Source organism: Triticum dicoccoides, chromosome 5B, assembly GCF_002162155.2.
Source record: "Triticum dicoccoides isolate Atlit2015 ecotype Zavitan chromosome 5B, WEW_v2.0, whole genome shotgun sequence".
In the NCBI taxonomy this organism is placed as follows: domain Eukaryota; kingdom Viridiplantae; phylum Streptophyta; class Magnoliopsida; order Poales; family Poaceae; genus Triticum; species Triticum dicoccoides.
In genome coordinates this window covers 202,035,180-202,061,444 of record NC_041389.1, presented here as the reverse complement: position 1 = coordinate 202,061,444, position 26,265 = coordinate 202,035,180, and positions in this window count along the sequence as shown.

Here is a 26,265-nt window from a genome sequence, read left to right as displayed (position 1 = left end):
ACCAGAGAGGAGGCTGACGTTTTGGCATCAGCCGCGTCAGAGGATTTCGCGCATACCTGGACACTAGGGGCTTAGGGCATTGATCTGCCCGTTATCATAAAGACCGAACACCTTAGGGAGTGTTCGGCATCTCGAGTTAGGCCTTATATGCATCAGCTCCGAATCATGTATTTGGTCAAATGTTGGGTTTGCCCGGCTCCTATGTTTTGCTGCCTTACGTTCTGTATCATCGGCTAACGCGGCACCAGGAGAACTACTGCGATTGTGCCCCGGTTCGGCCGGGCGAGCACCTTAGTAGAGAAAGCCAAAAACTGACTGTCATCATACAGCGAGAGACTGGTCAACCACTCGATCGACCTCCGGAATGTTTAGAATTCCTCCGCTTTGATGAAGGACCGCTTCACGGTCATGCACACACGCGCCCAGAATTCGGAGAGCGCGGTGCCCCTAGGGGCTATATCGTAGCCCCACCTTCGAACTCCTATGGCTAAGTGAAAGTGATAAAGCATTATAGTCTGGTTGCCTCATTTGCTACGCTACCACCTCCTTCACAGGACCAAGATGTTGGATTAAGTGTGAAAATGCGCTATTTTGCAAACACCCCCGCACCATGTGCATGGGGGCTGAAGCCAAAGACTGCCATCTTTCAGGTTATACACAAGTATACATTAACGGCCGCACATGAGATATTTCCATACTTGAACGCACAACTATAAAAAGCACTTATATTATGAATATGATTTTACAAATCATAAAGATCATTTGAACATGACATTTTTTGAGCACTGCGACTCTATTACACGAACACACTGCAGGACTTCCCCAAAATAGTGCTCGGTGGGTAACTGGCTCTCGTCCGAACCCCGGGTTGCAACATCGGTGGCATCCATCTCCGTCCAGTATGTCTTCACATGGGCGAGGGCCATCCGTGCACCCTCTATGCAGGCCGACCGCTTCATCGCCTTGATATGCGGCACCGCCCCAAGGAATTGCTGCAATAAGCCAAAATAACTCTTCGGCTTGGGCCTATCCGGCCACAGATAAGCCACTACATCCGTCATGGCAAGTCCGGACAATCCATTCAGCTCAGCCCACTCAGCCAACCGATCGGTCAACGGAAGTGAACGCTCCGGACTGTGGAATGGAGACCAAAAAAGCTCTTCCGTCTTGTGGTCCTTTTGACTTTGGAAGTGCACAACAGCATCTGCCGCACTCGCCACTAAATCCAGATAAGGATCCTCCGGACCCCACAGCTGGCCAAGCTGAGCATACTTCTGATCTGTGGACTTCCTGCGCAGCAGAAAGGGCTTGCCAGCCGCAATGTCTCCGGCCTGACGCAGCTCCTCCTTTATAGCCCTCATTGCAGAACAGGCATCCTTGGCTTCGGCGGTGGCCTTCTTCAGGTCTTCTTGCTCCGCTCGGCGTTCTTTTTCAAGAACCTCATAGCGGTCGGTAACATCTTTTAGCTTCATGGCCATTTCGGCCATCTCCTCCCTGCTTCAGCAGTGAGCAGCCCTTTCGGCTTCTAGCTCTTCGGCCGCCTTCCAGGCAGCCGCATCACTCCTTCTGGCCTGCTCCTTTGCTCGAGCAAGCTCTGCTCGAAGGTCCTCCACAGCAGCGGCACCATCTGCATTAAGCATACATGTTGTAACGAGTGAGCATCAGCTCCCTTACTAGGTGACCACAGAGAAACAACCTACCTTGTGACTCGACAAGTCGTTTATTGACCAGCGCGATGTCCGCATCCGAAATGTCGAGTTGCGGCTTTAGTTTGACAACTCCATCAGTCCGGCTGGCCACCGGACTATCCACCACCTACATAGGAAAGGCGAGAATTAATACCTGAGATTACGATCCTCGGCATGCTGTCGCTTTCGACAACATACCGAGTCTCAGGGGCTACTATCTATACAGGGCACACTTTATGTGTAAAACTATCAAAAGGTATGTCATTTTTACGTACCTCAAACCCCGCCAGCAAACTTCTGACGGCATCATGCAACCCGCCCTCGGCGGATGAAATTCTTTCAATCACCGTACTCATCAATGTATGGTGACCTTATAAGATAGACGCCCTCTCAAGCAGATCCTTCAGCTCCCCCGGCTGTACACTAGTTGGTGCCGAACTCTCCGGCCCTGCCGGACTCGGGGATACCCTCCGCGACGACACCTCAGGGTCGTCCGCCCCGCCTGACAGTGCGGCAGATGGAGGCGTCTCGCTCTCCATCATCTTCGGACGAAGGTCCCCCGAAGACGAGCTCAGCTGAGAAGGACGGAGATCTGAACTACAAGGTAAAAACTTCGGTTATCCTCAGAAGCAAAATAGGGATGTCCCTTTTTACAAAGCTCCCCTTTTTCTACTTACGGCTCGCTGGAGGGCTGATTCCTTCGGGGAGATAGTACGGTCGGGGCTTCCCCAGGCGCAGGACCCTCTGGTGAAGATCTCTTCCCCCGCTTTGAGGCCTTGGCCTCCGGGTCTTCGGAAGCGGTCCTCTTCTCCCCCTAGAAGGAGGGATTCTCGATCCCCCCTTTCTCGAAAGCCTCCTTGGTAGAGGCGGTAGTTTCTCTGTTTTCCCCTTCACCTTCCTCTGAAGGCGCAACCTCCAGCATCTTGACCAACACCGGATCCGGCGCGGTCTCCGGGAGGGGGGCCGGACACCGTATCAGTTTCGCTTGCGCTATCCACTCCTGTTCAAAGGACAATTGGTTAAAAGGCAAATCCAAGATATGCAAACGAATGGTATGTCCGGACAGAGAGCTACTTACTTGAGTATCCGGGCGATTGCAGCTTAGGCCGGCATCCTCGGTCAATTCCGGACACACCTCTTGTGATCCGAAGAACAATTTGTACATCTCCACGGGTGTCGTACCCATGAAGTGTTGGAGAGCTCGTGGTCCCTCCGGATTGAATTCCCACAGGCGGAGAGGACGACGTTTGCAGGGCAGAAGACGCCTAATCAGCATAACATGCGTCACCACGACCAGATTGATCTCCCTCTCTTGGAGGTCTCGAATCCGGCCCTCCAATAGGGGTACGTCCTTGGACGGACCCCAGTCAAGCCCTTTGCTGACCCATGACGTCAGCTGCTGTGGAGGACCCGGGTGAAAGATGGGCGGCGGCCTCTGCCTGCTGCCCCTGGGAGCGGTAATATAGAACCACTCCTGCTGCCACAAGCCGAGCTCCTCCGGAAAAGAGCCCTCGGGCCATGGAGCATCGGCCCTCTTGCTTATGACCGCCCCGCCGCACTCTACTTGACGCCCCTCAATTACCTTCGGCTCCACGTTGAAGGTTTTGAGCCACAAACCAAAGTGAGGGGTAGTGCGGAGGAAGGCCTCGCAGACGAAAACTAATGATGAGATATGGAGGATGGACTCCGGAGCCAAGTCATGGAATTCCAGCCCATAGTAAATCATGAGCCCTCTCACAAAAGGATCCATCGGGAAGCCTAAACCCCGACAGAGGTGGGACACGAACACGACACTCTCGCCGGGCTCGGGAGTAGGACTGACTTGCCCTTTGGCAGGCAACCTATGCGAAATCTCGTAGGTCAGGTACCTAGCTTCTCTCAGCTTTAGCACGTCCTCTTCTGTGACGGAGGAGGGCATCCACCGGCCCTGTAGGTTGGAGCCGTACATTGTTGAAGGTCCGAGGCGCTCGAATCTGGAGCTCTGGGTGTTGGAACTCGGGGCGAGGGGCAGATTCGATTGAGGATTGAAGAAAAGAAACGAGCCTTGGTCTCATTATAAAGAGGGAGAATACCAAGAGCCGTACCCGTGACCGTTTGGAACTCACCTTCGATGGAGGAGGCATGGCAACGGGCACGGTTGGGTTACCCATGTCCGTATTGATGGGAATCCTAGAATAAGGGGAACACGATCTCTGCTTCGACAAGACGTGCCAAGGAAACCGCTTCGCTAAACGCGCTGAGGTGGTATAATAAAAACGATTCAAGTAAAGGCTTGATAGTTGTGTGACGTCACGCCACAAAATACGTCAGCAGATCGAACTTGTGTACATATTATTCTCTCTACGGTGGTATGTGGAATTTATTTTACAGAGCCGGACACTATCCTGGTGTCCACAATCTTCTATGAACTATTCGAAGGAGGAAACCGCCTTGCAATGCCGAAGACAATATGCGCGCCGGACTCGTCATCATTGAAGCCTGGTTCAGGGGCTACTGAGGGAGTCCTGGACTAGGGGGTGTCCAGACAGCCGGACTATCATCATCGGCCGGACTCCAAGACTATGAAGATACAAGATTGAAGACTTCGTCCCGTGTCCGGATGGGACTTTCCTTGGCGTGGAAAGAAAGCTTGGCAATACGGATATGTAGATCTCCTACCATTGTAACCGACTCTGTGTAACCCTAGCCCTCTCCGGTGCCTATATAAACCAGAGGGTTTTAGTCCATAGGAAGAACAACGATTACAACAATCATACCATAGGCTAGCTTCTAGGGTTTAGCCTCCTTGATCTCGTGGTAGATCCACTCTTGTACTACCCATATCATCAATATCAATCAAGCAGGAGTAGGGTTTTACCTCCATCGAGAGGGCCTGAACCTGGGTAAAAAGATCGTGTCCCTTGTCTCCTGTTACCATCCGCCTAGACGCACAGTTCGGGACCCCCTACCAGAGATCCGCCGGTTGTGACACCGACATTGCTTCTTTTTCAGGCTTCTTGCGGTGGTAATTAGCTGACGCTTAAAGCGTTCCTGTTCAGCGGGCTCTTCAGGCACGATGAAATCTTGGTCACTGAGGCTAACCTCGTCCTCGGAGAGCGGAGGGTAGTTGCGATCCGATGAGTCTTTGTTCATGGCCTGTTCGCCAGGGCTGACTGGCCCATCATCCCGTTCCTCCTGTTCGGAGGTCGGCTCAACGGGGTCTTCATTGTTTTCAGCACCGTCCAGAGTATTATCCTCTTTTGTGACAGTATTGCTGTTTTTACTATGGCGTGGCTTAGACCGGCGCCGCTAACGTCGGTGCTTCGGCTGTGTTTCACGAGATTTATCCTAGAATGGATTTGCACTGTCGCTGTTATTTTCTTTGGGTGTATCCATCATGTATATGTCGTACGCGGAGGGGGCTGTCCAACGCCCTATAGACAGCGGTTCCTGATCCTCTCCGGCATTGTCGTCCACACTGTCGATGTCTTCGGAGTCGTAGTCAAGCATGTCCGTTAAGTCATCGACAGTGGTTACAAAGTGGGTGGTGGTTGGGAAACGAAGTTCTTTGTCGTCCGCTTCCCATAAGAACCGGACATAGTTCGGCCGAGAATCCCCTGACAAGGAGAGGGATTTCAATGAGTTTAACACATCGCCAAAAGACAAGTGCTGGAAGATGCCCGTGGAGCTGAACTCCAAGACCGGCACCCAATCAGGTTCGATGGACGCGGATACACCCGGTCCGGAGCCCATGGCCGGAGACGAGTCCGGGGTTCCGGTAACAAAAGCCCAGTCCGATGTTGGGTCTGTGTGCGGCTCGAGCGCCGCTGAGTCTGTGGCCTCCGCAGCATGGTTAAACTTCCCGTCTTCGGATGATGCAGTCCGCTCCGGCTCTAGGGCTAGGGCGGTCACAGGTGCTATCTCCCGTGTGTGGCCCGATGACAGATCTAGGTCATGTTCATTGTGGTGTCCGGGGATAGCCGTCATGGGCTCGAATCCATCGAAGATCAAGTCTCCGCGGATATCGGCCACAAAATTTAGGCTTCCAAATCTGACCTGATGGCCAGGGGCGTAGCATCGATCTTCTCTAGATGGCAAAGCGGGTTGGCCCGAAGTGCGAAGCCGCCAAATACAAAGATTTGCCCAGGGAGGAAGGTCTCGCCCTAGACTGCATTGCTGTAGATGATTGACGGAGCCATCAAGCCTATCTTTGACGACACAGAGGGACTCTCAATGAAAGCACCAATGTTGGTGTCAAAACCAGTGGATCACGGGTAGGGGGTCCCGAACTGTGCATCTAAGGCTAATGGTAACATGAGGTGGGGGACACAATGTTTACCCAGGTTCGGGCCCTCTCTATGGTGGTAATACCCTACTTCCTGCTTGATTGATCTTGATGAATATGAGTATTACAAGAGTTGATCTACCACGAGATCGTAATGGCTAAACCGTAGAAGTCTAGCCTATGAGGTTACGATTGTTGTGGCTAAACCCTAGAAGTCTAAACCCTCCAGTTTATATAGACTCAGGGGGGGGCTCGTGTTATACAAATTCGGTTACAGAGAAAGGAATCTACATATCTGAATCACCAAGCTTGCCTTCCACGCAAAAGAGAGTCCCATCCGGACATGGGACGAAGTCTTCTATCTTGTATCTTCATAGTCCAACAGTCCGGCCAAAGCATATAGTCTGGCTGTCTGAGGACCCCTTAGTCCAGGACTCCCTCACTTAGGCGAAGCCCTGGGAAGATCACTTCACCATCACCATCACCATCTCGTCGTGCTGATGGAACTCATCTACTACCTCGACGTCTTTCTGAATCAAGAAGGAGAGGGACGTCACCGAGCTGAACGTGTGAAGAACATGGAGGAGTCGTGCGTTCGGTACTTGCACTACAAAAAAATACACTTCAGTGATGATACGTGTTTGTCACAGTAGGTCGCATTTTTTGTCATGCACGTATATCCATGATGATTTTATGATAGAATCAAGATAGTCATACCTGTGCTGTCGTAGAAGTGTTCCATGACATTACCAAAATTATCATCACGGATGTGTCCACTGCCATGATGATAAATCGTGCGTCACAGAAGTGCTTTCGTCAAGGATGAACAACACGTGGCATCCACCGTAATGGAACACCGTTAAGCCATCGGGTTGGGTTTTGGATCCGATAACCCGTTAACAGCCCCCACCAATGGGAAATTTCCACGTGTAAAATTCTTATTGGCCGGACGAAACACATGTCAGTTCATCAGTGGGTCAGATAGGCGCCTATGATATGTCGACACGTGCCACGGCCACCACTGGCCCATTTAGCTTACAAAGTCGGCCCATTTGACTTGGTCAAAAGTTAACGAGTTGGCCCATGAAAAGCCTGTTAACGCTCTCTTCGCAAATAGCCCATTTTACGGCCCGTTAACTCACGACCCGTTAGGCCCTAAAGGAAATCGGCCCAACAACGTCATGTCGGCCGTCGAATATAACACCAGCCCATTTCACTTTTGGCCCATGTATGGCCCACAACGTCTTTCGGCCCATATGAGGCCTTCGTATCTTTCGGCCCTTTACAGGCCCACGGTGACTCTAGCCCATAATGAACAGTAATTTTCTTTGTCCCCATTAATGACCCATGATTTACATGGGCCGTTTCCAGCCCATGTTAGCTTTCGGCCTATTGACGGCCCATACGTTCTTGGGCTCCTTTTCAGCCCTAGATTACTTCCGACCCGTTACTGGCTTGTTCCCCTAATGGGCCAAATTCGGCGAATAGCAAGGGTCGGCCCGTTACTGGCCTGTTACCCTAATGGGCCAAATTCGGCCCATGGCAAGAGTCGGACCCTTTCCGGCTTGTTAACCCGTTGCGTCGTTTCCAGCCCGTCCTATATTCTGGCCCATTAACGACACATTATGCCTGTGACACAATTAAGCCTTTGTTGTCCTACGACCTGTTAACGGCCCGTTACCGTGCTGGGCCGATACCAATTATGCCCATGGTTGTTGCGGCCACTAGCAAACCAGGGAAAAAGAAGACTAGGAAATAAATAAGGCCGAAACTAATGCTAGGCTATTAAGGCGATTGCACAGATTACATCCACTCGGCATCAAAGATCGCCACCAGTGCAAATATAGGGAACACCCTACACTATACAAAAATGGCTTGTTGTTTTCTTCAGCCGGTGGCTGCGCGTTAAGAATAAATTTTGTATCGCACCAAAACAAATTACAAATATATACCAAAAGGAAGGCTGGCATAAAACTTCATAGCCTAGCAGAATAATGCACCACCAGAAGTTCAGAAGCTTAGTTCATTTGACCTGACTGTTATGTTTTCATGATGTATTGTCCGATGGAGCACCATAACCCCCTCCTTCATTTCCCCTAGGCTACTGAACAAGATAGCAAATGTCTGATAGTCTGGTTTCAAAACCATGCATATCTTGACAACATCGAACAATGTCTCTCCTTGTTTCACAAAGGGTCTCTGTTAGGGAATGGACTTCTGTCTGGAGCGCAGATACAACATTGCTTTGAGCTTGCATATCTTGATCATGAGGCTGTTTGGACGATATTGCCTTAACAACCAACCTAGTATTACGCAGGAACGTGCTTTTTGCACTGTTAGTGGACAGGTACTGACCCACTGCAGCAAGAGCTGACATTGCGGTTATAGTTGCCTCGCCACCTTCAGAATGTGGCGGTTCCACCATTTTTTCCATAGCTCGCTGAAAAGTTGAGGTTTTACATTAGTAGTACCAGAACAAAAGATATTAAGGAGGCACCAAAACTAAACAAAATAGCTTTGGTCTATATACAGAACTTATTCTGGTGAACCCATGTAAAATATTAGTTGTATTTTATTGCAAAGGACATAATAAAACCAGGTACCAAACATATGACCATGTACCATCACTAATGTATTGTCTATTTCTTCACATTGTATTGAGGGCTAAGGATAAAGAGACGAAGTTTATAATATGGTAAGCATAGTATGACATCATTCATATCACCAAAAAACTGAGAACATAGGCAATTGTAATGTTGTGTGGGCAAGTCCAGCACAGAACTAGATTACGGGTCAAGATCAAAGGAACATCACTCCTCTCTTTTAAACCTTGTAAGGTGCAATGATACACTAAGACAATTGTGTATAAAATTGAAAAGAATAATAGACATTGGCTGCAAACCTTGCAGTTCAAGGCACAAGTCAGAGTAAGTAGTAGTTAAAAGGCATGAGGATTAAGGACTTACAACAGCGGCTTTGACTGGTGTAGTCATGCCCTTCTTCTTGCTGGTGTGACAGTCCTTGAAGATTTCCACAACATTTGCTTCAGGTACTTTTTGGTCCTTGTGGTCTTTCCTCTGCATTTCGAACAAGTCAATATAGATCTGATAATATGGTACAGCGAAAAGAGTGAAACAACAGCTAATTACGAGAGCCTCATAGTGTGCAATATAGCTACGAGATCCTGTCGTCTGTTGGAATTTCACTTTCGTACGGTTGGCCTTGTTCTTTCAATAGTTCACCTACCAGAAGATAGATTTGTGTGGCACATGCGTACATATGACTTCAACATGTGATCTTATCACATATATATAATGTACCTGATACTTCGGATCAGACCAGTGTTTAACAAGGCCCCTCCAGTCTTCATCTGATATATTTTCCACTGGAGATGTTTGGGAAAGTTCACTGTTAGCCTTGCCTTCAAAGTGAGTTTTCCTCAAGTTATACCGATACTGTCGCAGAGCAGACTTGAAAACATGGGTGCAAGCTTGTCTGGTTGCATCATCTTGGCTATCCAACTTCAACCTCATCTGTTGAAAATTATGGGAGTCTCATTATCAGCAACCTATAAAGTATGGGACGGAGCAAGGCGATATTACTAGTTTCCATACATAACCATACTTACAGATAAATGGTCGAGGAAGGTGTTGAACCGGGTTTCGTCTTTGTCATTCGTGTACTAAATCCATGTTGGGAGGATACGTACATGACACCTAACGGCAACCGCTGCCTCTGATACTAACTTGGCTGACTCTGTAGCATCACGTGGCCTTTTTAAACCTGCCTCAAAACGGATCTCCATTCTTCCTCGTCTAGATTTAGTTAACCTATCGAGCAATATCCCTGATGTTTGTTTCCTCTTGTGCCTAGGTGCTAGTCCAACAACGAACATAGGAAGTGTTAGTGTACATCAAACTGTGAGACTACATATAAAGAAGCATGCAACTGTAACTTGACTCCAGCAACTACCTTCTTGCTATTGAAGCTCACAAGGTTCCTCTGATATTGACAACTCATCTTGTGTCAAGAGTGCTTGGGAAGTAGTGTCAGGTGGCAAGGGAGCTTTGGAACGTGCTGCTAACTCAGTTGATGCACGAGTAAGTCGTGCAACTTGTAGTACTGTGGTAGGTGTTGCAAGAACTAGGGCTGTCTCTGCTTGTTTGGTGGCAGCTATTTGTTTCTGTTTGGCTTTTTTTGCAGCTCGTGTACCATGGGATGCCGTGTTTGTAGAATTTTCCACTGGACTTTGACCTTCTATTGCACCATCAATACCAGCAGAATCTGCAGGATTCATCCGCTTCTCATTCCCTGCCATTCTTTGTTCTTCCTCTTTCTCTGTGCCATGTTAAGTCAAGCCGACAAGAAAAACGAATAACAATTTAGTTCTTCATAACAAATTGATGTGTGATGCAGACAAACTGAACTTTGATGTTAGACAACCACATGATAGGAGGATGTAATATGTATGAAAAACAGGACAGAAGAGATAACCAGAACTATGATGTGTAAACTAAGAAGAAGACATTTCACCAAATTAGAAGCAATGCAATGGAAGATAGACACCATATGAAAGATGCTACAAATATCGCTCTTCCAAGTTAACAGTGTCTCATCATAAATGGTGTTTAAACAAATGTGAAGCAGTACAAGAAATAAATCATATGCAAGATGCAAACAACATCACACTACCATGTTAGAGGTCTCTCGTCATTAGTGCCATTGCATATTCACATCATTGCATACACACAGGATTGCATATTCACAGCTTATGATGTGTAAACTAAGGAGAAGGCATTTCAACAAATTAGAAGCAATGCAAGCTAGACACCATATGAAAGATGCAACGAATATCACTCTACCAAGTAAAAACTATCTCGTCATAAGTGCCATTTGAACAAATTAGTAGTACAACCTAGAACATAATGTCAGATGTAACCTATATCACACTCCGAAGTCAAACATGTCTTATGATAAGTGATTGTTGCAGTTTACACAACAGTAGTAATTTGATGTAAGAACATACTGTGATAGACAGATATTGTATGTTCTAGAAACAGGAACACGTGTCTTATTCAAGTATAATGTGTAAAGTAAGCAGATGGAATTCAACAAAATTAGAAGCAATACAAGCTAGACATCACACATAACATGCAACCACATATAACAGTGCCAAGTTAGAGGGAGCACCGGTGATGGTGCACTAGGGGAGACGTGCTCATCATAAACACAGCTTTATTGAGTGTCTATGCATGTGTTGTCTTGGAAATCATCTTGGGGGTGTGGAGGAGTAGAAACTGTAGAGGCCCTCCGTTCGGAAGGACCACCTTTATCCGCTCCCTTGCTAACTTCCTTCTGCTTTATTGATTTTGAACTGTCAAGTAAAACCGACAAGAAAAAGAAATAAAATTCTCTCTTCAGAACTCATTCATGCATGATACTGACAATCACTACTTTGATGTAAGGCAAACACATGATACCAAGATGGAATATGTACAAAAAACAGGACGGCATGGCATGTTCACAACTGTTTGTGTAAACTAAGCAGAAACCATTCCAGCGAATAAGAAGCAATGCAAGCTAGACACCACATGAAAGATGGAACCAATATGACTCTGCCAAGTTAAAAGCGTCCCATCATAAATGGAATTTCAACCAATTAGAAGCAGCGCATGATATAAATCATATGAAACATGCAACTAATATCGCACTGCATATACTAAAGGTGTCTCGTCATATTGATTGATGCGGGATACAAAAAACAATCGTTTTATGTAAGGACATGCTTAATAGATAGATGTACTATGTACTAAATACTGGAAGGCATGTCACATTAACGTGTATAATGTATAAGCTAAGCAGACTAGCACATGCAGTTTAACCAGATTGGAAGAATAACAATCTAGACACCATATGCAACATGCAACCACATATCACGCTGCCAAGTTAGAGCAAGCACATGAGATGCTAGTGTAGGGGAAATGCTGTAATCAACTACAGAGCTACGTTCACTATCTTCATCTAGCATTTCTGTTTCTTGAGAATCATGTTGGGAGGCTGACGCTGCATTCTTTACATGAGGAGTAGTCCCCTTGCCTGCCTGCCTCATCATAAGTGATTGATGAGGGATACACAACATTACTTTGATGTAAGAACATGGTTAATACACAGATGTACTAGTATGTACCGAAAACAGAAAGCCATGTCATATTCAAAGGTATAATGTGTAAGCTAAGCAGATGCAGTTTAACCAAATTGGAAGCAATACAAGCTAGACATCCGGCTGGAGTGGTGAGCATGATCATCTAGGACCTGAGAGCCTGGTGGGAGGCGGGCTGCTTCAGCACCATCGCAGCTTTTTAGTTGGCTTCCAGGTGATGCCTATCTTTGCTGGGCTTGTCACTGGCTTGGCCAGTGCCCTGACTAGCTATTTGTCTTCTGGTGCTCACGGGATGGTGGTTCATGTAAAAGAATATCTTTCCTTATCAAAGACCAACTGGCCTTCCGAATACAAGCTAGACACCATATGGAACATGCAACCACATATGACACCGCGAAGTTAAAGCAAGCACCTGGGATGGTGGTTCATTGCGAGTGAGGTCATCAACTCTAGAGCTACGTTTACCGTCTCCATCTGCTGACACTGCACCCTTTATAGCGCTGTAACATGTCGTGCCTACCTGCGAAGAAAGCTGGCGCGACTTCTCTCTTTTCTTTGCTGCTTCTTTTTCGGCAGACTCTGAAATACTCTTGCATAAAAACACAATAGTGAGAGTATGGGTGAAGTGTGTGCAGAACTAGTGCACTATAAAAGTAGCAGATAGCTGGTGGCTGAAAAATAAATGATAGGAGACATATGATAGCTCTACAACATTGCATGGCAAACAAAATTAGATTCTACTCCGTATGATTTTGTAATATATCAGTACAGGAAATATAGGTACTCCTCCAGCACACCAACACATGTGGTTATATATAAGATAACGATCGACTGAAAATAAATAGGTTAGTTGATTTTTTTTAACGAACCATCCGATCTATAAGCAACGGGTAGATGCCCTTCTTCTACCACCCGCCAGTCACTGTTGATGATCTTTCTTGAACCGCCAGCGACCACCGGACCAGACCCCTGCCTTCGCCGCCCCACCTCCCCTCGACCTCACACCACCGCCATGCTTGGCGGCGCCCCCAAGCCATCCCTTTAATCCCGACCGACCTCCAGATCGGGTGCCAGTAGCTCTAGGCCGCACACGCCCCTAAGATAAACACCAAGGCGTTGCTTCCCTGGCATAATAGGCGTACTAGCGCCTGTAACACCGGGGAATGCTTCCGTTAATTGGGAATCAACTGGCTAGAAATTGAAATTCAGGGGGGCGACGGACCTCTAGCTAAGGTGAAATATTATATGAGGTGAAACTAGTGTCTTCTAGTGTCTTCTGTGCGATGAATACCATGAAAGCAGACACGTAAGATTTGCACGAATAAGGGAAGAGGAGTACCTTTTTTGGTTGCCGGTGTGGTCACCTCACAGGTCGCGCCGATCTTCTTCTTTTTACCGAGGAAACTGATGTTCTGGAGGGTGCAGGCTTGGACGAACCCATGGCCAAATTGTTGACTGTGTTGCCGTTGCCGTATGTTGGCGGAGGGGAAGCAGATCCGAGGCGGCGAAGGACGGCATAGTAGGAACATCTCTGGTGCGGTGGAGGGTGGCGAAGTTGGAGCGGCAGCAGTGAGGCGCAGGATGGCGTGGTTGAACTGGCTTAGGTATGGATGGCTCGGCCTCGGCTTCAACTACTTGCCATGGAGGGCGTTGCGGTTGAGGTTGTGGTGGACGACGACGTCGGGGTATCGGCTCCGGCATGATAGAGGAGGGCGGCGGTTGATGCGTAGGATGGGGTGGCGGACGGAGGACGCCGTGGTTTCGCGGCTGGTGGAGAGGTAGTTTTGGCGCCCACGGAGTACGAATGGGGAATCGGACGTATGGGGGGAACCATGTTTCGGTCTGGGACGCGCTTGTTTTTGGCTTTTTTGAACAGAAGATGGGACGCGCTTGTTTGAAATTTTGGGAAAGTACAAACTTTGCCCCCCTCTTAAATTTCGGATCTATTGCGGGTCGGGGGTAGGATGGTAATCCCAGGTGTCCCAAATAGTGGGCGAGAGCGATTTCGGCCGTACGCATGTGTGCTTAGGCGTCCATTGTGTATGAATGTTTTTCGGAGGCGATTGTGTGGCATCTAGATGAAGCTATAGACCTACCCCGGTTTAGACCTTTGGACGTCGGGCCGGTAGGTTTCATGGGTCGGAGTTATTAGAAAAGTAATTTCCTTGTACTACCAAACATTGGTCTCACGCGGTTTCGGGCGAGTAGAGGCTCTTTTGGCGCTTCGTTGTAAATTTTGAAACACAAGAATTCACGTTTAGAGTACTTTCTAACTATGAGGATTGACCTAAATAGACAACGTTATATTCACCATGTATGTTTGAAAACCTCATTAAATTATCTGCTTCTTTTTGAAATTTTGACACTTGAAAATCCTATAACTACGATTATTTTGGAATGGAGGAGCTAAATTTGAATCTATTTTGTACACGACTACATATGCTATTATGTACAAAATCAGAGCAAAGATTGGTGCCCCCATAATTTAGGTATGGTTTACAAATGCCATGATATCAAATTCCAATAATTGAATGGACTTCATGTTGAATTCGATTTTTTTAAACCACCTTAAGTTGAATTCAAATGTATGCTAGTTCATAGGTAGCTATTTATAATGTTCATTGCGTAACTTTCGTATGTATAATGTGCGTTACACACACAACATGAACTATACTCATGTTTATATTCGATTGCTAAAGCGATGCATTGTATGGAGTTCAAAATACTAACTATGTGGATCAATTGTGTCGAATAATAACATAGAAATGCTCAAATTCGATAGAATCTAGATGTCTGATGGATCAATGACCGCTCCTTACGCGAATTGCAAATATCATGATCCCATCCTAATATTTGGATACAATTTATATCTTAATCAATGTGTATAACAGTCTTTTACGTGTAGTTTCAGTCTCCATCGGTGGTCTCTCACACATGCTCACACACTCTCTCCCGAGGTGTCTTTCTCGCACACATGCTCTAGATATAACCCTCCCTCCCACTCGTAACCATTTACAACTGTTTTCACTAACCTTTATCACAAGCACTCTTCCTCTCACAAACATACACACGCACAATCCCCATCGACCCTTTCTTTATACATGGACATGCCTACGTGTCTCATGTACGCACATTATCTTTAGGCCTGTCTCTCACGCATTGTCTCACACCTCTCTTCCTAATCGACGAGTATGATTCTAGCAGAGCATTATGTAGGATGCCCCTTAAAGTTAGGTTGGATGAATAGTAATATCAGAGATAAAGGGGTTACCTTAGTCCGAGAACCTAGGGTTACAAATCCTAGCTGGCTTTGTCAGTGGACACAAAGTCCTTCACAATTCTGCTATCTTTGTCTTGTACAACTAGTCATCCATGGGTCTTCCTAAATGCGCCACAGGCCGACCAATGTGGCATAGGACGGAACAGGGCCTCACCTCGACCCACCAGACCTCACGCGGTGACACACCCTCTGCCCCCACGTCTCATTATCTTCTCACACCCACACATACTAACACAAACACCACACACACAAAAAATTTCTCCTGGTGCCTCTATTCCCTCCCCCCTTGCATATACACACTCAAGGGAATGGACTCTCTCGTTGTGACATCATATTCGTCTCTCTCTCTCTAGACAACTCTCGTTTCTCGTGTTATCTCTCCCATGCCCCCCCATCGGCCCCTCTATCCATGCCTCTCTCGAATACGTAATACACACACATACCTCTCTAGGCCCCGCCAAATGCATCAACTACACATTCACACATGCATGTTACATCACGTACCCCATTGATCTAAAAAGCCCTCTCTTCACGTTTATTTCGCATACAACATTCCTTTTGAATAAAGTGTGGCCAAAAAATTATTTTAGAGTTTCTACATATATACAACATTACAAAGTTATATGGAGGAGTACGAATGCTAATTTGCATTGCATGATGCCCACAATGATATTTATTCCGTGCTGTGAATTTGTATATTTTTATACTATATACAAAGTTAGTCATAATAAAGAGAAACGAAGAGCATCTCTCTCTCCATCGCATACCCCCCTGTACGCCCCTTTCACGTATGCACACAAAACTATCTCTAGGTCCTCTAAAAGTAAGCCCCCAGAAAATTCACGCATGTTTCATCTTTCTCTCACGATATATGCAATGACGATCATTGTATTTGAAGCGAAAGCACGATACACACATTGGACTTCAGAATCCACTCATTACGGTCACCATTTATGTTTAGTGGTTATTATACAGTCATGGGCTCATCGTACAACTCTGTATTTGCTGATAACATGACTAGTTGACCAGTTAAACGCTCCACATGGCACCTCTAGAGTTTCATCACATTATCTCACTACCATCGTGCCCACCTGTCGACTTGTATCTACTCTACATCTACACTCTTATAAAATACACTTTTATAAAATACACTCTTATAAAAAACAGAGTTGGTGATGATGGTGTGCCTGCCATCCTGCAATATAGGCCGTCCAATTTATATCTGACGGATAGGAAAGAAACTATGGCAATTTTGCAAAAAGGTACCCACACACCTCTCCACATTTGCAAATAAGGCCTTCCCTTGTTCATCCTTTTCTCTCACAAGATAAACTAGTCATACAAATGCATCTTGATGTTACGTGCAACACACGGGCATCTTGCTAGTAAGAATGAATACAAACGACAAAAAAATATTTGGACGGTGGTTCGAAGTCATGACCGCGGGCACAGCGGACAAGGTGGCCTTGTAGTGGTATGCTGAGCCATCTGTTTTAACACACAGGAGCTGGTGTGGTGATTATACACACACGCACGCATGCATACGAACTGCATCCACGCCACACTCACACAAACACATGCACCCATGCACGCACGCAACAACACTCACACATAGACACGCAGCCACGCACGCACGCAACACTCACATGCACACACGCACGCATGCATGCACACACCAGTACACCACACGACCAACACATGCTCTCACGCTCAGGTGCTCAACCTACACGTGCATGCGCACACATCAGGCCCTGACAGACACATACACAACCAGGTGATTCCCGCGCACAGGTTGGAGTCTTGCCGCGCCTGCGTAAATTTCTGTTTATCTGATCTTTTCCCTATGCAAACTGACAGGTGGGACCCACAAGGAACATGGTCAATTTAACTAGTCAACATGGCGCCACATAGACTATTTGGCCGGTAAATAGAGTGCAATCCGATGCTGAACCGTGAGAAAGTGACCGTATAATCACCACAAAACGTATATAGTGACTGTAATCAGCTTATTCTGAAGTTCGGTGACCGTATTACGCTTTTATATCTGTAGGCCCTCCAAAACTACATCTCTACACGTTCCCGCATGTTACATCTAATAACTATGCAATACAGCACTACTACTACACTCTAATACAATGAATCATATGTGTTTTTAGTTTTAATAGATATCATATTGTTACTTATAATTATGAAGTTTGCATACATGAAAATTGCCTTTGAAATGTATGGCCAGTATCATCTACCGCGTGGGAAAAATCCTGCCCTTTCCTGTTTAATCGGGTTTGTATCGATGGATCGTGCGAAACAACAAAACTATAGTACTATACAGTACAAGTGACAGTTCACTGGGCCGTCGTGTCGTGTACTCCTCCGTCGTAAGACTGGAGCGCTCGCTTTCATAAATATTCTAGTCCCTTTCGCCGACATGTGGGACATCAAGCTACCGGGTCCACGTGCCATACCGGAATACAGTGTAGAGCAGCCGGGGTAAAGCACCCCAGTCATGGCGCCTGCGTAGTAATGAGAAATGAGGCGTCAAATCACAAAGCTACACCTTTCCCGCAGTTAAGTTGGAGGGACGAAGTAATAATGCTAAAAAAAGAAGTTGGAGGGACGAAGCAACCATCATTTCACTCGTTGCTGAATCCGCTTCTCCCTCATCTTCTTCAACTTAACCACGTGTTTCTTCTGCCGTTGTTCTGCCTCATGTGGGACGTGGATCGGCTTGGTAAAGCACTGACACGTGGGACCGCATGTTAGCAAACCGCCAGGACAATGTCCTCTGAAAATAAGAAACCTCTGCCGCCATCCGCGCGGCAAAATCACCTCCTTTTTACTAATCTTGATTCTATAATTTTTTAGATCAATATAATTGAGATTTGTATAGATAGCACACAGGAGAAAAACCAAGTGGTATGGTTAAGGTCATCCACAATGTGTAGCCAAATGTGAAAATAGCTTTTGGCATCATGGGAACCATTGTGCACGGTGTTGCCAAATCCAAAAATATGGAACCGAAGCTCCCTGATTGATTGATTGAAGGAATAGAAAAATGCAGCGTCTCTCCTCTTTCTCCCATGCTTGGACACATGTAGTACAATATAGAGCACAGAGTCTACTCCCCTGTCCCTTCTATCACAAATCACAAAGCAGTGAGGCGTCAAATCACAAAAGCACGGACGAAGCAACCATCATTTCACTCTTCGCCGACTCCGCTTCTCCATCGTCTTCTTTGAGAAACCATCTCACCGCACTAAGTTGGACAGACGACGCTATTGTGTACTCCTAGTAGTACTAGTCCTTTGGTTCAACGGACTTCCTGGATGCAAATAAGGAGGTTGTCTCGGCTTGCAGGCGGCACTTGCGAATGACTTGCCATGGTCTCCCTCAATCGTGTTGTCCGTCGAACGCACTTCGCCAAACCACAAAAACAAGATATCGTCGACGTCACCACAATGGGGAAGGAAGTCAAATATAGTTACTACCTCCATTTTTTTTGTACACAAGGCCAGTATATCAAAATTACAATTTGCAAAAGGCCACTAACACTAATCGAGGTAAAATTGATGGGGTTTGCCTCGTACTTGCAACCAAGGACATTAATATCCCCTGCATGCATGCGGAAGTGAGAAGGTTGGTTTGCATGGCGCTGCATTGATCAAGCGATGAGGAGTGAGATGGTTAGCTCTTTGATCTTTGGAGAAAAAAATACGCATTAATTGACACGTGAAACGAGGATTTGTATTGATTAAATGTCGCGAAGGAAAACCCCGCCTTTCTTTTTTAACACTAGTACTCCTAGTACGTGTGTACTTATCCTGTTTGGGTCTTGGCTTTGCATTGCCAAACTTCGCCACACATTTTTGTCACGCTTTCCTAAAGTTTTCAAAATGAGAAGGAGGTACACTTGCGCACGGCTATCGTGGTCGCACCGCACCCTCACACGGTCTCTCCTGCACGTCGCAGTCGCACCGCACCCTCACACAGTCGCTCCTGCACGCCGCAAACCCAAACAAGGGAACGCACCCTGGCTGACACATGCTATCGCATGTGAACAAACCAAACTGAGCCATCCTATCGCTGACACATAATTTTCGTTCATAGAGTATGTTTATCCAACCACATGTTGGGGAGTATCCGTACGGCCCGTGCTGTGGTCTGTTGGGGAAGAAGAAGAGGTGAGGAAGAAGGAAAGAAGCGTTAGGAGACGTAGGATATTCATCCAACCGCCAGAAATGGTAGACTGACCCAAGTCAAGCGACTTGCAAAAAAATAATATGTTTTTACACAGCAAAAGATCCATAAAAACAACAACATAAATAAAAACTATCACTGCTTGCGGAAAGAGACGACCTCATCGTCTTTGGCTGCCGGCGCGAACCAGCCGTAGCTGCCGACGTGTGTCTCCGCACCGTGGTTGTCCACGGCCTCCAGCTACTCATTCAAGCGGAGCATGCGAGCGCTCTATACGGACGAGAGCACAGCCCGGTTCAACTCGAGTACGTCCGGTTCTGCCTGTAGGAGGGCCTCGATGGCAGCGGCATCCCCGCGCTCTGCGTCGAGTTGAGCCTCCACCGCCCGGTTCAAGTCCAGGACGTCCGATTTCGCCTGCAGGAGGGCGTCGATGAGAGCGGCATCCGCGGGCTCTGCGTCGAGTCGAGCCTCTGCCGCCCGGTTCAAGTCCAGGATGCCCGGTTCCGCCTGCAGGAGGGCCTCGATGGTAGCGACATCCGCACGCTCCGCCTCAAGTTGAGCCTCCACCACCTGGTTTACATCCACGACATCCAGTTCTGCCTGCAGGAGAGCCTCGATGGCAACGGCATGTACGTGCTCCGCATCGAATTGAGCCTCTGCCTCCCGGTCCTCCTTTAGTATCGCCATGTTGAACCGCTGGTCCGCCTGCACCATGGGGGACTCGTACGCCGACACGAAGTCGACATCCATTTTCTCATACCCATCGGCGGCCTTCTGCACCACGACCTCCGCCATGAACATTGGATCGGCTTCCTCCTCCTCGTATCTTGGCTCCAGAGAACTCGGGGATTGGCCCGCCGCAAAGCGAGCTTGGGAACGAAGGTCTGTGGCGCCGACCGCCGCCGCGATTTCTGCGTGGCGCTCTAGGGTCAGCATCTTGCAGTAAGTGATCTTGCGGCGCACCATGGATTTCCAGCGAACTAGGGGACGCTTTATGCGGGCTAGGGGATCGAAAGGTGGGGGAATGGGCTAGAGATTAGGTGTGGTTTTAGGGCAGTGGCTGGCGTAGGCGGAGCAGCGAAGGTTCTGGTGTGAATATCCGGTGACGACTGGTCAATCGGTCTTGACTGTACATCGCTCTTGTCGCGTTCGCGTTGCAGCCCGTCACGCTGGACCCTCCACGTCGCTCACCGAATGGAACGCGATTCGTCTTGCGTTTTAGCTCGCTTGTGGGACCGCTGTTGAGAGCAAACCGACGTCCTTCCCCCTCCCCCGCCCGTGTCATTTATTATACTACCACTCCCTCCGTTTTATGCGGAGTAAATAAAAACAGAGGGAGTATACTACGGATGAGGATCCCCTGACGTGGCCAAACCCATTGAGTAACTGACATGCGGGGCCTAGGAAGCATGGGGTCCGCCAGTAAGTGACCGAAAGGGAGGGTAAGGTAGGGATAACTACGTCATAGGATCCACTTCCACTACTACTCCCTCCTTCAATTTACTATACAGGGCCTAATGCGTTTTTCGTGGCTAACTTTGACCAAATGTTAGAGTAATAATATAAGACATGCAACTTACACAAAGCATATGGTCAAATTTGTATGTGAAAGGAGTTTCCAATGATATAATTTTCGCATTATACATCCCATGTACAATTTATCTTGTCAATAGTCAAATGCGGTTTTAAAAACGCATTAGAGCATGTTTAATAATATAGCCAGTCGATGGCTATGAGGGACTGCCATGTCATCTATAGCCATCATCTATTATATGCACTCATACGGTAGTGTGGGCTATAAGGTTGGCTATTTCCCGCAAAAAAAATATAAGGTTGGCTATTGTATTAGTACTTTTTCCATCTCCTCTCTATCTCTTTCTTCATATTTATTGTACTAGTATTTAACTAGGAATGCGTATATAGCTAAGGCTCTTGCATGAGAGCTCACTCCCCTAACTTTTTCACATCTCTATCCTCCACATAGGCCCTATATAAATGGAAGGAGGGAGTACAGATATTGTCACTACTCCACGTGTACTATTGGACATGGAGCTTCAAAAAGTTCCTATTGGACTGGCTATACGTGGCAAAATCCTAGTAGGAAGAGCATGCGCGAGAACAAGCACATTCACGTGGTTGAAAACAAATTGGAAACCATCTCGAGTACAAATCTAGGAGTACGTACGAATCTAACAATATTGATTGGGTGTTGTTGAATGTTGATACCTTTTTTGATCAAAGTAGAGATACTTTGACTAAACATAAAACTTATATGTAAACTAGAAAGGATAGGAGAGAGTATATTGTACGTTCCAAAACGAAACGAACATTGAATACCCTCTATATATGATTTGTGGATGATATGATCACCGGTTCGAAATTTTGAATCCGCCTTAGGTATCATGTGCCCCCACTCGTTGCCTCTCGATTTCATCTCGGGGTCTGGAGATCTATTGAAAGAGGACTAGGGTGGGTACATGCAAATGATACTCGGCGGAATGTTCAAATGAGGCATGCGGGAGGATGGACTCGACTGGAGGGCGACATGATCGATGGAGAAGAGGGTTGGAGAGGAATGAGAAATAAGCAAACGCCACATGATTATACTTGAACGGCTCAAATAAACAATAATTTGTCTCGCTTGGCCTACATAGTGAAAGGCTTAATGTGCAACGCGGAGCACTGACGCTCGAATATGGCCGGGAAAACAGGGAAACTGACATCTGGGGCACACCCGTCGGGACGACGTAGCGCAGACTAGTCCAATGGAGGAGCTATCCCACGACCATCTTGTCACCGAAAACCCTTCATGTGGGTTGTTGGGGCCAACAACGGGGCGCAGCTTGATAACCCACAAGTGTAGGGGATCGCAACAGCTTTCGAGAGTAAAGTATTCAACCCAAATTTATTGATTTGACACAAGGGGAGCCAAAGAATATTCTTGAGTATTAGCAGTTGAGTTGTCAATTCAACCACACATGGATAACTTAGTATCTGCAACAAAGTGTTTAGTAGCAAAAGTAGTATGATAATAAGGGTAACGGTGGAAAAAGTAAAGATAATAGTTTTTGGGTTTTTGTAGTAGTTATAACAGTAGCAACGGAAAAGTAAATAAGCAAAGAACAATATATGAAAAGCTCGCACGCAATGGATCAATGATGGATAATTATGCCAGATGCGATTCCTCATGTAATAGCTATAACATAGGGTGACACAGAACTAGCTCCAGTTCATCAATGTAATGTAGGCATGTATTCCGTAAATAGTCATACATGCTTATGGAAAAGAACTTGCATGACATCTTTTGTCCTACTCTCCCGTGGCAGCGGGGTCCTACCGGAAACTAAGGGATATTAAGGCCTCCTTTTAATAGAGAACCAGAACAAAGCATTAGCACATAGTGAATACATGAACTCCTCAAACTACGGTCATCACCGAGAAGTATCGCGATTATTGTTACTTCGGGGTTGTCGGATCATAACACATAATAGGTGACTATAGACTTGCAAGATAGGATCAAGAACACACATATATTCATGAAAATGTAATAGGTTCAGATCTGCAATCATGGCACTCGGGCCCTAGTGACAAGCATTAAGCATAGCAACGTCATAGCAACATCAATCTCAGAACATAGTGGATACTAGGGATCAAACCCTAACAAAACTAACTTGATTACATGGTAAATCTCATCCAACCCATCACCGTCCAGCAAGCGTACGATGGAATTACTCACGCACGGCGGTGAGCATCATGAAATTGGTGATGGAGGATGGTTGATGATGACGACGGCAACGAATCCCCTTCTCTGGAGCCCCGAACGGACTCCAGATCAGCCCTCCCGAGAGAGATTAGGGCTTGCCGGCGGCTCCATGTCGTAAAACGCGATGAAACTTTCTCTCTGATTTTTTTCTCCCCGAACGTGAATATATGGAGTGGGAGTTGAGGTCGGTGGAGGTCCAGGGGGCCCACGAGATAGGGGGGCACGCCCTACAGGGGGGCGCCCCCGTGTCTCGTGGACAGGCCCTGGGGCCCCTGGTGTACTTCTTTCGCCCGAAAATTCTTATTAATTCCAAAAAGTGCCTCCGTGGATTTTCAGGACATTCCGTGAACTTTTCTTTTCTACACATAAAACAACATCATGGCAGTCCTGCTGAAAACAACGTCAGTCCGGGTTAGTTTCATTCAAATCATGCAAGTTAGAGTCCAAAACAAGGGCAAAAGTGTTTGGAAACGTATCAATTCCCCCAAGCTTAAACCTTTGCTTGTCCTCAAGCAATTCAGTCGATAAACTGAAAGTGATAAAGAAAAAACTTTTACAAACTTTGTTTGCTCTTGTTGTTGTAACATGAAAAGCCAGCATTCAAGTTTCAGCAAATATTATGAACTAACCATAATCACAATAACACTTAGGTCTCACAATTACTCATATCAATAGCATAATCAGCTAGGGAGCCATAATAATAAAACTCGGATGACAACACTTCCTCAAAACAATCATAATATGATATAACAAAATGGTATCTCGCTAGCCCTTTCTGAGACCGCAAATCATAAATGCAGAGCACCTTTAAAGATCAAGGACTGACTAAACATTGTAATTCATGGTAAAAGAGATCCAGTCAAGTCATACCCAATATAAACCAATAGTAATGAATGCAAATGACAGTGTGCTCTCCAGCAGGTGATTTTTAATAAGAAGGATGATGACTCAACATAAAAGTAAATAGATATGCCCTTCGCAGAGGGAAGCAGGGATTTGTAGAGGTGCAAGAGCTCGATTTTAAAATAGAGATTGAATAACATTTTGAGCGGCATACTTTCGCTGTCAACGCAACAACTATGAGATGGCTGTATCTTCCATACTACATGCATTATAGGCAGTTCCCCGACAGAATGGTAAAGGTTTATACTCCCCCAACCACCAACAAGCATCAATCCATGGCTTGCTCGAGACAACGAGTGCCTCCAACTAACAACGGCCCTGGGGGAGTTTTGTTTAATTATTTTGATTTGCTTTGATATTTTTTGATCATGGGACTGGGCATCCCGGTTACCGGCCCTTTCTCGTGAATGAGTAGCGGAGTCCACTCCTCGTGAGAATAACCCACCTAGGATGGAAGACATAGGCAGCCCTAGTTGTAACGAGCTGCTCGAGCATACAAAATAGAATTTCATTTGAAGGTTTGGAGTTTGGCACATACAAATTTACTTGGAACGCCAAGTAAATACCGCATATAGGAAGGTATAGTGGACTCATATGGAACAACTTTGGGGTTTATGGAGTTTGGATGCACAAGCAGTATTCCCACTTAGTACGGGTGAAGGCTAGCAAAAGACTAGGAAGCGACCAACTGAGGGAGCGACAACAGTCATAAACATGCATTAAGATTAATTCACACCGAGTGGAAGCATGAGTAGGATATAATCCACCATGAACATAAATATCATGAAGGCTATGTTGATTTGATTCAACTACATGTGTGAACATGTGCCAAGTCGAGTCACTCAATTCATTCAAAGGAGGATACCATCCCATCATACCACATCATAATCATTCTAATAGCATGTTGGCAAGCAAAGTAAACCATTATAACTCATAGCTAATCAAGCATGGCACAAGCAACTATAATCTCTAAATGGCATTGCAAATATGTTTACTACATACTAAGCTGAATCAGAAACGATGAACTCATCATATTTACAAAAACAAGAGAGGTCGAGTTCATACCAGCTTTTCTCATCCCAATAAGTCCATCTTATATCGTCATTATTGCCTTTCACTTGCACGACCGAACGATGTGTATAATAATAAGAGTGAACGTGCATTGGACTAAGCTGGAATGTGCAAGCATTCAACTCAAGAGAGAAGACAAATAATATGGGCTCTAAGTTAAATAAACAATCATGCATATAAGAGCCACTAAGCATTTTCAATATAGTCTTCTCGACCCTCCAAAAGAAAGGAAATAAAATAAAACTATTTACACGGGAAAGCTCCCAACATGTAAGAAGAAGAACTAGAAATATTTTTGGGTTTTAATTTTAATTCTACTAGAAGCATGGAAACTAAACTAACTAATCTTTTTGGTTTTTACTTAAGGTTTATCAAACACACAAGAAGAAAGCTAGAAAAAGAAATATAAACTAGCACGGATAATACAATGAAAGAGTATGAGCACCGATGACTAGTGTGTGAACATGAATGTAAAGTCGGTGAGAAATACATACTCCCCCAAGCTTAGGCTTTTGGCCTAAGTTGGTCTAGTACCAAGTACCGCCTGGCTGATATCCATAAGTGAAACTGGGGTTGTACTGAGATGCAGCGGGAACCGCATCCTGAGCAGCAGCATGTTGGCGAGCTGCCTCTACTCCCCTCTCGTATCCAGCTGCTTCCTCCATGGTGACAACATATCTTCCTTTTGCCTGATAATCAAAACGGTAGGGAGCAGGAAGAGTAACAGGGACGATGTTGCGTCTGTCATAGATTAGTCGGTAATGGATGAATTGTTCATTCCTTTCAGGAAATTGATGATTGAACATAGCTTCTTTATCCAAATAAACAGGAGGTAAAATCATATCCCCCTCTCGTGGGGCTATATTAAGATAATTAGCCACACGGGTTGCATAAATTCCTCCAAATAAATCCCCCTTTCTACTATTATTCTGCAACCTACGT